The following is a 12,762-nucleotide window of genomic DNA, read 5'->3' on the forward strand; positions in this document are numbered from 1 at the left end:
AGGAAGCTGCTTAATTTCTTCAAGCTTCAATGCCTCCATTTGTGAAATAGAAATGATTCTTATCTTATAAGGTTATTGGAAGGAATAAGTGATATAATAGCGAGTGAGAGTAAGTGGTACATTCCAATTTCCACCCTTATTCTGCCTAGGATTGAGAATAGAGGGCAGTGTCCCTTCTTATGTCAGTATGAAGCTTTTTTGTTTCTTACCTTGCATTATCTGGCCTTTATAGGAGCTCTCATGATCCCACTTTGAAAACCCGTGAGGTACCAATTTATTAGAATTGACTAATTCCTGAATCAGTGCCAAATCTAGTTCTAGCAAATGCTTAGCTGTGGTGAAAGCTCAAGGGTCTGGTCTAAATTTTCTTTTTGTTTCCCAAAAGGCACAATTATTGCCCTTCCTTTACTCAGAGAACAAACTAAGAAGATGAAAATATTTTGTGTGTGCCAAGTCAATGGTTTCGGGGTAGCCACCCCAGTCTGAATTAGGAAATATGTCTCTGCTGATATATAGATAGATACAGATATAGATATAGATATATTCATTTAGTTTTTATTGTAAATTTATAATTGTATTTGTGGAATACAAAGTGATGTTATGATTTATAAATACAATAAGGAGTAATTAAATTTAATATATCCATTGCCTCAAATAATTACAATTTGTTGAATAATTTGAAATTTACTCTCTTAGCAATTCTGAAACATGTAATACATTATTAACAGTATTCATCATGCTGTGCAGTAGATCTCAAGAAAATCCTATTCCTTCTGTCTGAGACTTTGTATCCTTTGAAACTTATCTCCTTATTCCACCTACCCCTAAGCCTTTGTAACCACCATTCTACTCTCTGCTTTTATAACTTTCATTATCTTAGATTCCACATGTAAGTGAGATCATGTGGAATTTGTCTTTTTGTACCTAGCTTATTTCACTTCACAGAATCTCCAATTCCATTTATATTGCTGAAAAGGACAGAATTTCCTCTTTTTTATGTATTTTTTTTGAGACAGGGTCTTCCTATGTTGCCTAGGCTGGAGTGCGGTGGCTATTCACAGGTGATGATAGTGCACTACAGCCTTGAATTCCTGGGCTCCAGTGATCCTCCTGCCCCAGCCTCTCCAGTAGCTGGGACTACAGGTATGATATGAATAGTGGCAGTCAGGGACAGACTAGAGTGAGAACATATATTTTAAATAAATACATTTTTTTTCCTTCCAAATATACTATTAATGGTAGGCTATTGAAAATTGATTCCTCATTCCTTTCTTTGCTGTCCATTTAAAACTGTTGCCTAGGGAGGGTATATTTAGGGCAACTTGAATCTATGTGCCCAAGCTGCAACCTTCAAACTTGGCCCAAATAAACTCTTTACTCATATTAAGAAAAAACAAAACAAAACAAAACAACTGCTGCTTAGTAAAAACCTTTAGGTAGACCATTATAGGAAATAGATAAAAATGTTTGGTTAAGGTCACTTCAGTTACTTCTGCCATAGATGGAAGCTTCTGAAGGACTCTGACTGAGAGTTAGGTATGGTAAGTAAGCAGAACCAGTCTGATTTTCTGTCTTTAAACAACTTCCTGGAACTCCCATTTTATTTATTTCATTTATTTTTTTTTTCTAAGAAGCTAAACAAAAGTCAGCTTCAGCTCAGACTTATCTAATGATCATAAACTGGAAAGTAATGAGGTTTTCCTGGAAAAAACTGCCCTTAAAGACTGAGATGATAACTGACTTTATCTTGACATTTCCTACCCAGAAACATATATTTTTTGAAGATTGCTCCAAAATTTCTACCATTCATAAATTGTTGCGTGATATTTAAATCCTACATCTGCCATTTACTAGCTAATTACAGTAGCTCTCTCATAAGGTTGTTGTGAGGATTACATAAACTAACATATGTAAAGGGCTTGAAACAGTGCCTAGCACTTAGTAAGCTCAAAATACTTGTTCATTATTATTACAGTACAAAATGGATCTCTTAGTAGTTCTAAAGCCTTTGTCAGATTTCCTCCAGAATACATTTGGTATGTTGCATAGGCCTTTGGGCTGCCATTATTCTCCTCTGCCTGTAGATACTCAAAAATACTAAAAATACTCTTAGGCTTACATTTGCCCTTTTGCATCAGTAGTCTCCCTATTTGCACAAGCTCACCATATTCTTTCCCATCTCTGCACCTTTACTTGGGTCCTTTCCTCTGCCTGGAATGCCTTTCTCTGATTATTAATCCAGTTATCCTTCAAGGCTCTTTTAAAATTCTGCCTCTTCTGTGAAATCTCTAATCCAAGCAGGTGTAATTAACTTTTCTTTCCTCTTTGTTGCCATGGTCTGGACCCCTAAAATCCTAGGCTTGAATACAGAAGGGCGCTGAATCACCTATACCCTTTCTGGCTTCTCATGTCTCAAATGCTCAGCATAGCATACAAGGCTTTTCTTAGTTTGGCCCCTGCTTAACTCTTCTACTTCCTTTATGCTATCTTTTTTCCTTTGCTCACTCGTTTTGAAGCCATACCAGCCTTTTATCTTGTTGCTTCTTCTGCTTGGAACTGCCTTGCACCCATTATCCACTTGGCTCACTACTTTTCATTTTTTCAGTCTCTCTTTAAAAGTTACTTCCTTTAAGAAATTTTCTTGACCTGTCCAAGCCTGGTAGGTTATGTTGTCCTGTTATGTGTTCTCCCTGCTCTCTGGTCTTTCCCCTTTCTTGACATATTTTAAGAATTTGTTTAATGACTATTTTCCACCACACCGTATATGTCAAGGAGGCAGACATTTTATATGTCTTGTTTACTTCTGCATCTTGAGCACCTTGCATCATGCCTGACGCTTAGAAAACATTCAACCTATATTTGTTTCATGAATAAATTTAATCCAGACTTAATGTAGACATGGAAATATGGAGGCCCAGAAAGGGAGAGGGATTTGCTCAAGGTCACACAGAGAATCAGTGGCAGAGAAAAGACTGTAGCCCAGATCTTCTGACTCGTAGTGCAGTGCTCTTTTCTATATATGCACCTCCACTACTGTACTCATTCTTTGAACATGCTTATGTAGCATTCTGGTTTCTGGACTAGGCTGTGAATTCCTGGAGGGTTGAGACCATGTCTTATGCCTGATCTGGTCAATATGGTAGCCACTAGCCACATATGACAATTTCACACTAGAAACATGGCAAGTTGAAATTGAGGTGTACTGTTTGTATACACACTGCATTTCAAATAATGTAAAATATCTTATTAATAAATGTTTACAATGTTTACAGGTTGAAATAACATTGTGGATGTGTTGAGCTAAATAAACTATATTATTAAAATTAGTTTCATTTATTTATTAAAAATTTTTAAATGCGGCTGTTAGAATGGTTGTGGCTCAACAAGCACCAGATCAAACAGGCTGTGAAGAAGCTCTATGACATTGATGTGGCCAAGGTCAACACCCTGTTTCGGCCCGATGGAGAGAAGAAGGCATATGTTCTACTGGCTCCTGATTACGATGCTTTGGATGTTGCCAACAAAATTGGGATCATCTAAACTGAGTCCAGCTGGCTAATTCTAAATATATGTATATCTTTTCACCAAAAAAAAAAAAAAAAAAAAAAAGAGGAATGGTTGTGGCTCACATTACATTTGTATTATATTGTTGCATATTTCTGTTCTGTTGTATGTTCATTTTATTCCCTTGGTGCTAAGCATACAGCTTTGTAGCCACTAGGTGCACAACACACCGTTGCTGCATATAGTTAAGCTGTAGTTAGTAGGTTAATTGCTGCCATTTATCTTGTCAATACCACTGTTTTGTGGTGAGCCTCACAGTGAAACCTTTGTCCCCAGGCCCAGGTATACAAAAAGTTCTTTAGTTTTGGCATGGGGATGCCCTACACATTGCATCAGCCTTTGGATTTCCTTTCAGAGGAAACCACGATGCAATCCTATGCATAGCAATCACCAGGGTTGAGGTGGCCTGTGTGGACACCAGCCGCTTGCACAGGAAGTGGCCTTAGCTTTGCAATTTTCTCTAGGGCCACTTCTTGAAAGTCTTCTGAAAGGAGGTGGGTGTGAGTGAACAGGAAGATACACTCAAAATGAAGGGTAAAGGGTTTCTCAGCTCCTTCATGGAGGTAGGGTAAGCTAAGCAATGTGGGGACATTGGGCCATGAGGTCTCTTTGTTTTGCTTATGCATTGAATGCTTATGCATTCACTTATTCACCTCACAGTTCTGGGATAATTAGTTTATTCCTAGGCCTAAGAAGACAGTAAAGATTAAGCATAGTTCCTACTTTGGGCAGTGCTTGGTCTTCTGGTAGAGACTGACATGTAAGTGCAGTGTGGGTTTCAAGAATAGAGAAGGGCAAGGTGGAAAGCAACTAATTTTGTAGGTGGTTGTCAGAGAAGGCTTTCCAGAGACAGTGAGCATCATTTTTTTCTCCCTATCTTTCTAGATATAGCTAAAATCCTATTCTTCTGAGAACCTTTCTACTTACCATCACCTCCTCATATTCTTCCCTGGGAGAATCTTATCTACATATCTGATGACACTTCATGCCTTTGTCAAATTACTCATTATATTCTGTAAAGTGACATAGCTCCTGGGTGCAGCCTGTCTTCCACTTCCCTTTAGCCTGAGAATCCTTCAATCTGATGTGGGGACTGAGGCTCAGAAAGGCTGTGTTTGATTGTTCAAGGTCACATAGTTAATGAGTTACAGAGCTTTGTCCATAACCTAGGGTCTAAGATGCAGGGACTCTGATTCCATGTTCTTTCCATTCCAGTACTGAGGAAATAAATGAGTATTTGTAGTGTGAGACCCCAGCACTGCCTGCTTGCTCCCCATGTCAACTCTTTTCCCTTCTTTCTCATCTCCCCCCACAAGCATAGGGAAGGCAGAAATCATCCAAAATGGGAAAACTTTGTGATTTTTGGTTGCTCTGAGCAGAAGCCTGGACAACAGACCAAAAAGAAGAAGCCCTTTTGTGCTGTTATTGCAAACTTGGCCCTTCCCAGCATAGTTGGTGTTTGTGGGCTAAAGAGGAACTCTGAGCTCAGTTCCCTTTGCTCTCATTCGAGTCCTCTGCATAGGTGGTGTGATTTTCAGAGCCTTCTGGTTCCTAATGCTCTCTTTTATTGCCCTATTGTTGGGCTCAAAGTAGATACCATTAATTATTACTTTAAGCAAATACATTGTCTCCAGAAACCCTATTAGAAAGTTAGTAGAGTACCCTAATTGATAAGGGAGAAAAAAGAAAAAAAATGTGTGTAACTAATCTTAATCTCTATTTTGTGAGTAGAAAGAAGGGGGTCCCTTTTTAGCAAAGTGCCCACAGGACCACCTTACTTCCGCTCCAAGCTTTAGTCAGAAACCAAAAAGAAACAGGAACTGAATCTTTCTAGAAGCTAGATCCAGGGTCTTGAGGCCTAAGCCAATAAATTATTTTGGTATAAGGAAGTTTCCTACAGAGTAATGTTAGTGCAAGTGAATCCCTACCTTAGAATTCCATGGAGCCTCAGGTCCTGCAACAACGGGGAAGCTCACAGTGAGTAAGAAAGAGCCACAAAGGAAACAGGGAATGTTTGAGTTGGAGTGGTCATCACGACCATTTAGTCCAACCTCTGTTAGTTAAAGGAGAAACTAATGCCCAGGGAGGAATTAGAGTGGGGACTAGGATGCAGGGCTCTTGGCTCACAGGTTATGGTCTTTCTTTTGAACCTGAATTTATAAGAATGTATGTAGCTTGGAAAGGTTATTTACCATTGCTTGAGTACCACTCAGGGCCATACTTCCTCTACTGTAGACAAAGGACTGTGACTTGGGCACTGCAATCATTGAAAGCTATCCAAAATATACCCTGAAAGCATTGAAGGAATTGCCCCTCCCATCCTCCATGCCATCAGAATTCATGGTGGAGGGCACTGCATCGTGGGAATTCATCATCTTCCTGGCTATTAATGGGGACTTCCTAGGGACTCTAAACATGAGGCACTAGGAAACTACTCACCCTCTTTTTACACCTTTCATGTCCCTTATTTGCCTAAAGGTCACAGTTTAACTTAGGGGTCTGGCACTGTCTTTCTTTCTCAAGGCCAACTACTTTCTTCCCCCCTTCCTTGTAGCCAATGTGGAAGAGTAAAAGAAAATCTCAACATTTGGAGTTAGACCTGAGTGAAAAATCTGGCTTCTCTATTATTTTCTAGTTTCGTTTCCTTAGGCAAGTCACTTTATTTCTGTGTGCCTCAGTTTTCTCACCTATAAATAAGAATAATGATGATACCATACCAGAGGGTTGTTGAATAAATTAGATAATACATGTAAAAGAACATCATAAGTACTCTAATAAATGTGAATTTTCTTATTTATTTCCTTCTACAAGTCCTGAGATGACAGAATGTGGCGTGTGGTTATAGCTGTGCTCCAGGACCAGCTTCATAGGCATATGACTTCTACAACTTCACAGGGCTCCATGCTTAGAAGGATTCCACACTTAGTTTAATGTTCTGTTGTTGTCAGGTTGATATTCTTAGTTTTTTTTTTTTTTTTTTTTTTTTTTTTTTTGAGACAGAGTCTTGTTCTGTCGCCCAGGCTGGAGTGCAGTGGCATGATCTTGGCTCACTGCAACCTCGCTCTCCCAGGTTCAAGTGATTCTCCCACCTCAGCCTCCTGAGTATCTGGGACTACAAGCATGTGCCACCATGCCTGGCTAATTTTTTGTATTTTTAGTAGAGACTGGTTTTCACCATGTTAGGCAGGATGGTCTCAATCTCCTGACCTTGTGATCCACCTGCCTTGGCCTCCCAAAATGCTGGGATTACAGGCGTGAGCCACTGTGCCTGGCCTGTTCTTAATTTTCAAATAAGCAGCCTATTATTTTCATTTTTTTACTGGGCCTTGCAAATTATGTAGCTGGTTCTATATGACAAGAGAGAAGTTGGAAGTAAAATGGTATTCCAGGACCAGGAGTCATTCTGGCAGAGTGAAAGAACATGTGATTTGAAGTCCATAGAGATGGGTTCAAATTTCGGCTTTGCCACTAATTTGCTTTGTGATACTAAGCATTTCCTTTTATCCGTCAGAGGCTCTGTTTCTGAATTTTGAAAATGGGCTTTTTCATTAGATAATGACTCCGTTCTGGCATTCCAGGTTTCCTTCAACTATTCTGGGAAAACCTCTTTGACCCACAGGCAGAGCCTAGGGCAACCAAGTGCTTTCCGCTCTCTCTCTCTCTGCAGCTTGGAAAGTTAGTGTCTGTTGAAAGTCAGCTGGGAGTTGGTGGAGGCAGGGCAGTGTTCCGCTACTATTGCTGCAGTAGCAGACCCTTTCACAACAGCATTGTTTTGTCATTTCGCACCCAGATTTCCGTTGGCTAACCTCAGTCTTATCTTCCTCATTTCTGTTTCCTGTTGAAGACACCAAGGGCCCTTCAAAACACACAACCTTCTTGCTCACAGCATAAAGCCCAGTTCCATCTGGCCCCTGCAGGTTGGCTCAGCACTGGGGAACCAGTGTCCCCTCCATGACCAAGGCACCACTCCACTGACAGGTATGGTATCAATTTGCCCTCTCTTCTTGCATTCCCAAGCTAGGGCAGTGTCTGTGGCAGCCAAGGGTGGCTTAGATCTGCCCATCCCATTTTCCTCAGACCCTCCTCAGGTATCAGTGTCAAAGGTGGGAGGAAGAAGGTTTCCATTGACCTTCCATCCTGGAACTTCTACTAGTGGGGAAAAGGAGATAGGATATTTTCTAGCCAATTAGTATGTTTAGGAGAAAGTCACATGGAAGTGGAATGTTCTTTGGACCCAGTAGTCAGAAAATCTGAGTAGCAATCCTGGTTTTACCATTTACCCAATGTGTATCTTTGGGAAAGTCCTTTCTCCAATCTAGGACTCAGCTTTTTCATCCCTTTTGTAAAATAAATAAATAAATAAATAAATAAATGAATAAGAAAAGAATGAATAGATGAGTGCTGTTTAGAGACTTTTAGTTATTAGATTCCTTATTTTTATGATTGTCAGCCCTCTGTCAAGAAGGAAGATGCGAGTAATCTTTGCATATGTAACTGTGGGTGGGGCCGAACACATCCAAGAGGAGAGCTGGTAGTAATCCATATAGCACTCTATGAGAGGCATGGCTCAAAGATGAAAGCCTCTTCTCTAGTCCAATTTTTGACTCCTGGAAGTTCAAAATTGAAATACTCTTAGAGACCAAGTACATGTGGAAGAAGAAACTGAGGTCCAGAAAGAGGAAGAAAGGGACTTGCCCAAGATCATACAGAGAATCTGTAGCAGAGCTGAGTCTGGATTCCCAGGCCAGTCCTCTTTTTGCTCTGTCCTCGGAGGACAGAGACATCAAGCAGCAGGACCTGTCCTGTAACTGACTCAGTTGGGCCTCCTCATAGTAGAGGCAGTCTGGATTTTTTAGGCATGGTCCTGAGGACTTCTTCTTTTCTTCTATTCTTCTTTCAGATGCTTGGCTCACTCTGAGTGTTCAGAGATTTCCAGACACCTACCCCTCCTACTTCTGGTCAGTTCCCTCCAATTACCTCTATAAAAACTGACCCATCCTTTGTGCCAATAATAGTGGCTTTGTGAAGCTCTTCAATTGAGGATTTTACATTTCATATGGGAAAAAAATGATGTTATTCCAAGTAATGTAACAGACAAAAAAAAAGAGCTTCCAAATTCCTTTAATATCATCCCACATAGACATTTATCTCTTCTTTCTATGGGTCTGGCCAACATTTCTCAACTGAACCTGATTTTCTTATATACACTCCATTGAAGAGGCATGGACTAGAACAGCAAGAGTGGAAATGAAACCAGTCTAGTTTCAGCTCAGCCACTAACTTCTTCCATCAATATTAGAGCATTATTGTCTAAAAGGATCTCCAAATTTTGAAGTACTAAGAATTTTCAGCTCCTTTCATGCTTTTTTCCCAGGCTTTCTGGGGGTGAATAAAGTCAGAGAGGGCATTCAAAAGGCTGTGAACACCTCCAGCTTATCTAGGTCTTCTTTCTAGAGCTGGTAGCCAATGAGGGTAATGATACCACAAAGGTAAAAATACATTTCTCTTTTTCCTTCCATCCCCAACTCAAACTCTGTTAATCAGCTTGCTTGGCTGGCCTCCAACCACAGGTTCAGGGGATGAGCCAAGGTCCTTTTGAGCTCCGGTGTGGGAATCTCTGGAAAGCTTAGCAACACTTTCCAACAACTTTGCCAGGTAAGTCTTTTTGTCCTCATTTCCAGAGAAGACAACTGAAGCCCAAAGGAAGACTTGCCCAAGCCATGATTGTCTAGTTGATGGCCAAGACAGCATCAGAACACAAGTTTGTCTGATTTTTTCATACCATATCTGGTGACCATGACTACTGCTTTTGCTGCTGGGTGACTTAGGCTGGATTGAGTAGGTAGAAAAGGAAGCGAGGGAGCAAAAGAGCCTTAGTTTTGAGGTTACTGCTAGAACTTAAATTGAAGGGGTATGTTAACCCCTTACATTCAGTTAAAAGAGTTGAGCAAGAAAAAACGTTGAGTGTTTTCTTGCTGAAAGACAAGGCTGAATCCTTCTGTCTTGCCTTGGCTGGAAACTGGCCTCATGGGGACAGTTTTCCATTTTTGGTAACCTTGAAATTCTTGCCACTTTTCATGACAGTACTTAATGTAGACCAGCTACCTGCTCACAGACCGACTGCCACAGCTGGTAAGGGCAATAATTTGACCCTGGCAACCCGGCATTTTTAGTAACAAGTTCTGAGTGTTGCCAAGGGAATTCTCCAGGAATTTTCAGACCTGACCCTTCTTCTGGCATCTTCCTTATTGCGCTGGTGACTTGTGGGTTCAGTGATCCCAAACGCTGCATTGCAAAGGTACTATCTGTTTTTGTCCTCTTTGTTGCTGTGTTTCCCCTTTCCTAGAGGGATATACAGAGAAGGGAGGCAATAGAACCAATGAGGAAAGCTGTGTAAGGCATACTGCTGAACTGTAGAAAACTTATTGTATAAATTTTACAAGTCTCCTCCCCAACATGAGCCTTTGTTCTCTCATTTATAACCTAAGTGAGTGAGACTAGATGATCTTTAAGGGCACTTTAATAGTTGCCATTCTTGAGTCCCTATGGGACAAGAGGATCATGTTAGGCAAGGCTGAGACCACGAGAAATCAATGTCACACCTGTCCAGAATCTGCTAAGTCAACTGCCAATAGCTCTTGCTTTCGTTTTGGTGTTACAATCACTATTTTTTTTTTTTTTGAGTGTTTGTTATGTATTGAATACTGAACCAAAGGCTTTACGTGTATTTTCTCCTGTCATTCTCACAATAACCTTATGAGGTAGGTATTATGCTTACATACATTTTGTGTGTGTAGCAAACTTGCTCTCAGAAAGGTGAAATGATTTATCCAAGGTTGCCTGGATAGCTAATGGAAGAGCTAGGATTTAAGCTTATGTTTAACCTCAAAGCCTATGTGTATAACCACAACACTGTGAAAACACAGCTTAGGGGAACTGAGAAGAAGAGGGAGCAAGGATGATGGCTCTGGGGTCTGGTACTTTCCCCAAGTCAGAGAGGCAGGATGATGACCAAATTTTCCCCTCTTTGCTTCATAGAGGAACCCACTGAAGCTTGGGACACCTAGAAAAGCCATAGCTACAGGACTCAGGTCTGAGGAGCTTCCAGCTGAGCACTGGGTGTCAATCAGGCCTTCCCTGCTTATCCTTAGGATTGCTCTTCTGGATAGGATCCTTATGCCTATTCTGCTCACTTCCCTATTCTGGTGCTTTGACTGGTCCTTTCAGCAAGTTCTCTAGGGCTAAGAGTGTGACCTCATCAGTTCTTTCTCTCTCTTTCCCTCCAGGGTCACACCTCCCAGGAAGATCTCACTTTCCCACAGAAGCCCCTGGCCTGGCCTCCTGCAGTGCCACGCTCCGTGTATTTGACAAGCTGAGTTGGACACTCAGTGTGGTAGAGTGTCAGTTTGTCAAATACCCCAAGTGCGACACATGCTTAGCAGCTCCAGACCAGGGCAGATGGGATATAACAGATGAACTGCCAGCTGGATACAAGGATGCTCACCAAGCACCAAGTTCTCATGAGTTATTTTAAGTGACTTTGCAGGAACTGACGCATTATATCTGAGGACACCAGGGGAAAAGTGTGGCATCTGTGGGCATTACAGCCCTGGGCTTCGTCTACACACATCATGAGAGTGCTGATGGGGACACAATAGTCTTGAAAATTTATAAAATGTCCAGGAATGGAAGTGCTCTTTGATACATTGTTATTTTCTTCCTTCACATTCTCCTCCCAGAGTCTCCCATCTAGGACACCAGAATTCTCACACAAGCATCATAGCTTATGTGAGAAAGCAGGGCTTAGAAATTCACTTTCTTGATGCTCAGTCTTGGTTTCTAAACACTCCTTGACCTTGCCTACCTCCTCCCTTTTCCACATGTCTTTTCGTCTAGGAAGACTTTCCTCATTTATTTCTGCCTATTCAAATATTTCCCATATTTCCTGACCTAGCCAAAGTCCAGTGTTTCCAGAGACTTTAAAAAGTCAACTTGAACTTTTTCCTTCTTCATTCACAAAGCACTTCTTGCCTGGGCCCTGGTATGTGCCTCTTTCTCTCTTAGTTTCTAACAGCACCTCTTGCATTGTCAATGAACTTTTCTAGGGGGGTATTCTTGAATTCCCAACTAGATTGTGAGCTTCTAGAAGACAAGGCTATGTATCTTTGATTGCTGTCTCCCCTACCACAGCCTGGTACTTTGATTACAGAAAAAAATAAACCTTTACTGATTGATTGACTTTCCACTAGTCCACTAGCTTTAGGCCTTGGGGCCAAATTCTACGTTGGATTTTGAACGAGAAATCAAACTGCGTACACCGAATGTTATAGAGCATATTAGGTAGTAGCCAATATGAAGGTTTTGTTTTTTTTTTTTTTTTTTTTTTTTTTTTTTTTTTTTCCCCTGAGAAGCAATGTCAAGGGCTGGAAGAAAAGGACAAAAGAGTAGATTCAGAAGGCAAATAAATTTTGGTGTTACTTGATTACACAGTTATACAGGTGTTTTATTACAGGATTTTTCAGAACCTTTAATAGTTTAATGCTACCTTGAGAATCTCAAAGACGAAACAATAGAATGAGGCATTTGCCACACTTAACTGATCATGAATTTCTTTCCCAAAGTAAAAAAAAAAAACTTTTCCAATGTGTCAATTTTTTCCCATGTGTCAATGGCCCATGAAGCAAAATTTGGGAAACTGTCATAGAGAAACTTTACACCTTCTCTCTGTTCTGGAGATCTTTTCCTCTTTTCACTCATCTACTTCCTCCACCCAGCCACCTGCCTAAGAAAGGTCCCATGTTACCTCATTTTTGTTTAGCCTATCCTGCAGCTTTGAACTATCTCTATACATAGGAATTTTTTACTAGCCTGTCCTATCTGAAAAAAAGTCTCAGTTTTGAAGCAAAGAAGATCCAGATGCTGCAATAAATATATGCACTGAGGAGTTCACGGGGCTGACTTTTGGTCTCCATTCTACCACTAACTTGGTGGTTGTTCCTCTCTGAGCTTCATTTTCTCGTCTTTAATACGGGAGTACTAGAATCAGTAATCTCTAGGTTCTTTAAGATGAATGATTTTGAGATATCCCTGGGAGTCCTTAGCTCTTAGGGAGAAGTGTGCCTGGATTTGTGGCTCGTTTTTCTAGTGCAAATGCAACCAGGATTTTCTCCCCAACACCTGAAACTCACTTTTTGATGG

The 12,762-nt window shown here is 40.8% G+C and overlaps 1 long non-coding RNA gene across 1 annotated transcript; it reads left to right on the forward strand.

Moving 5' to 3' along the window:
• The first annotated feature begins 7,396 nt into the window (after positions 1–7,396).
• Positions 7,397–11,798, forward strand: LOC101041705 (uncharacterized). Its single transcript, XR_012515789.1, has 2 exons — positions 7,397–9,219; positions 10,851–11,798. It is a non-coding gene; the product is annotated as an uncharacterized LOC101041705 (long non-coding RNA).
• The last annotated feature ends 964 nt before the right edge of the window (positions 11,799–12,762 follow it).

Source organism: Saimiri boliviensis, chromosome X, assembly GCF_048565385.1.
Source record: "Saimiri boliviensis isolate mSaiBol1 chromosome X, mSaiBol1.pri, whole genome shotgun sequence".
Classification (NCBI taxonomy): domain Eukaryota; kingdom Metazoa; phylum Chordata; class Mammalia; order Primates; family Cebidae; genus Saimiri; species Saimiri boliviensis.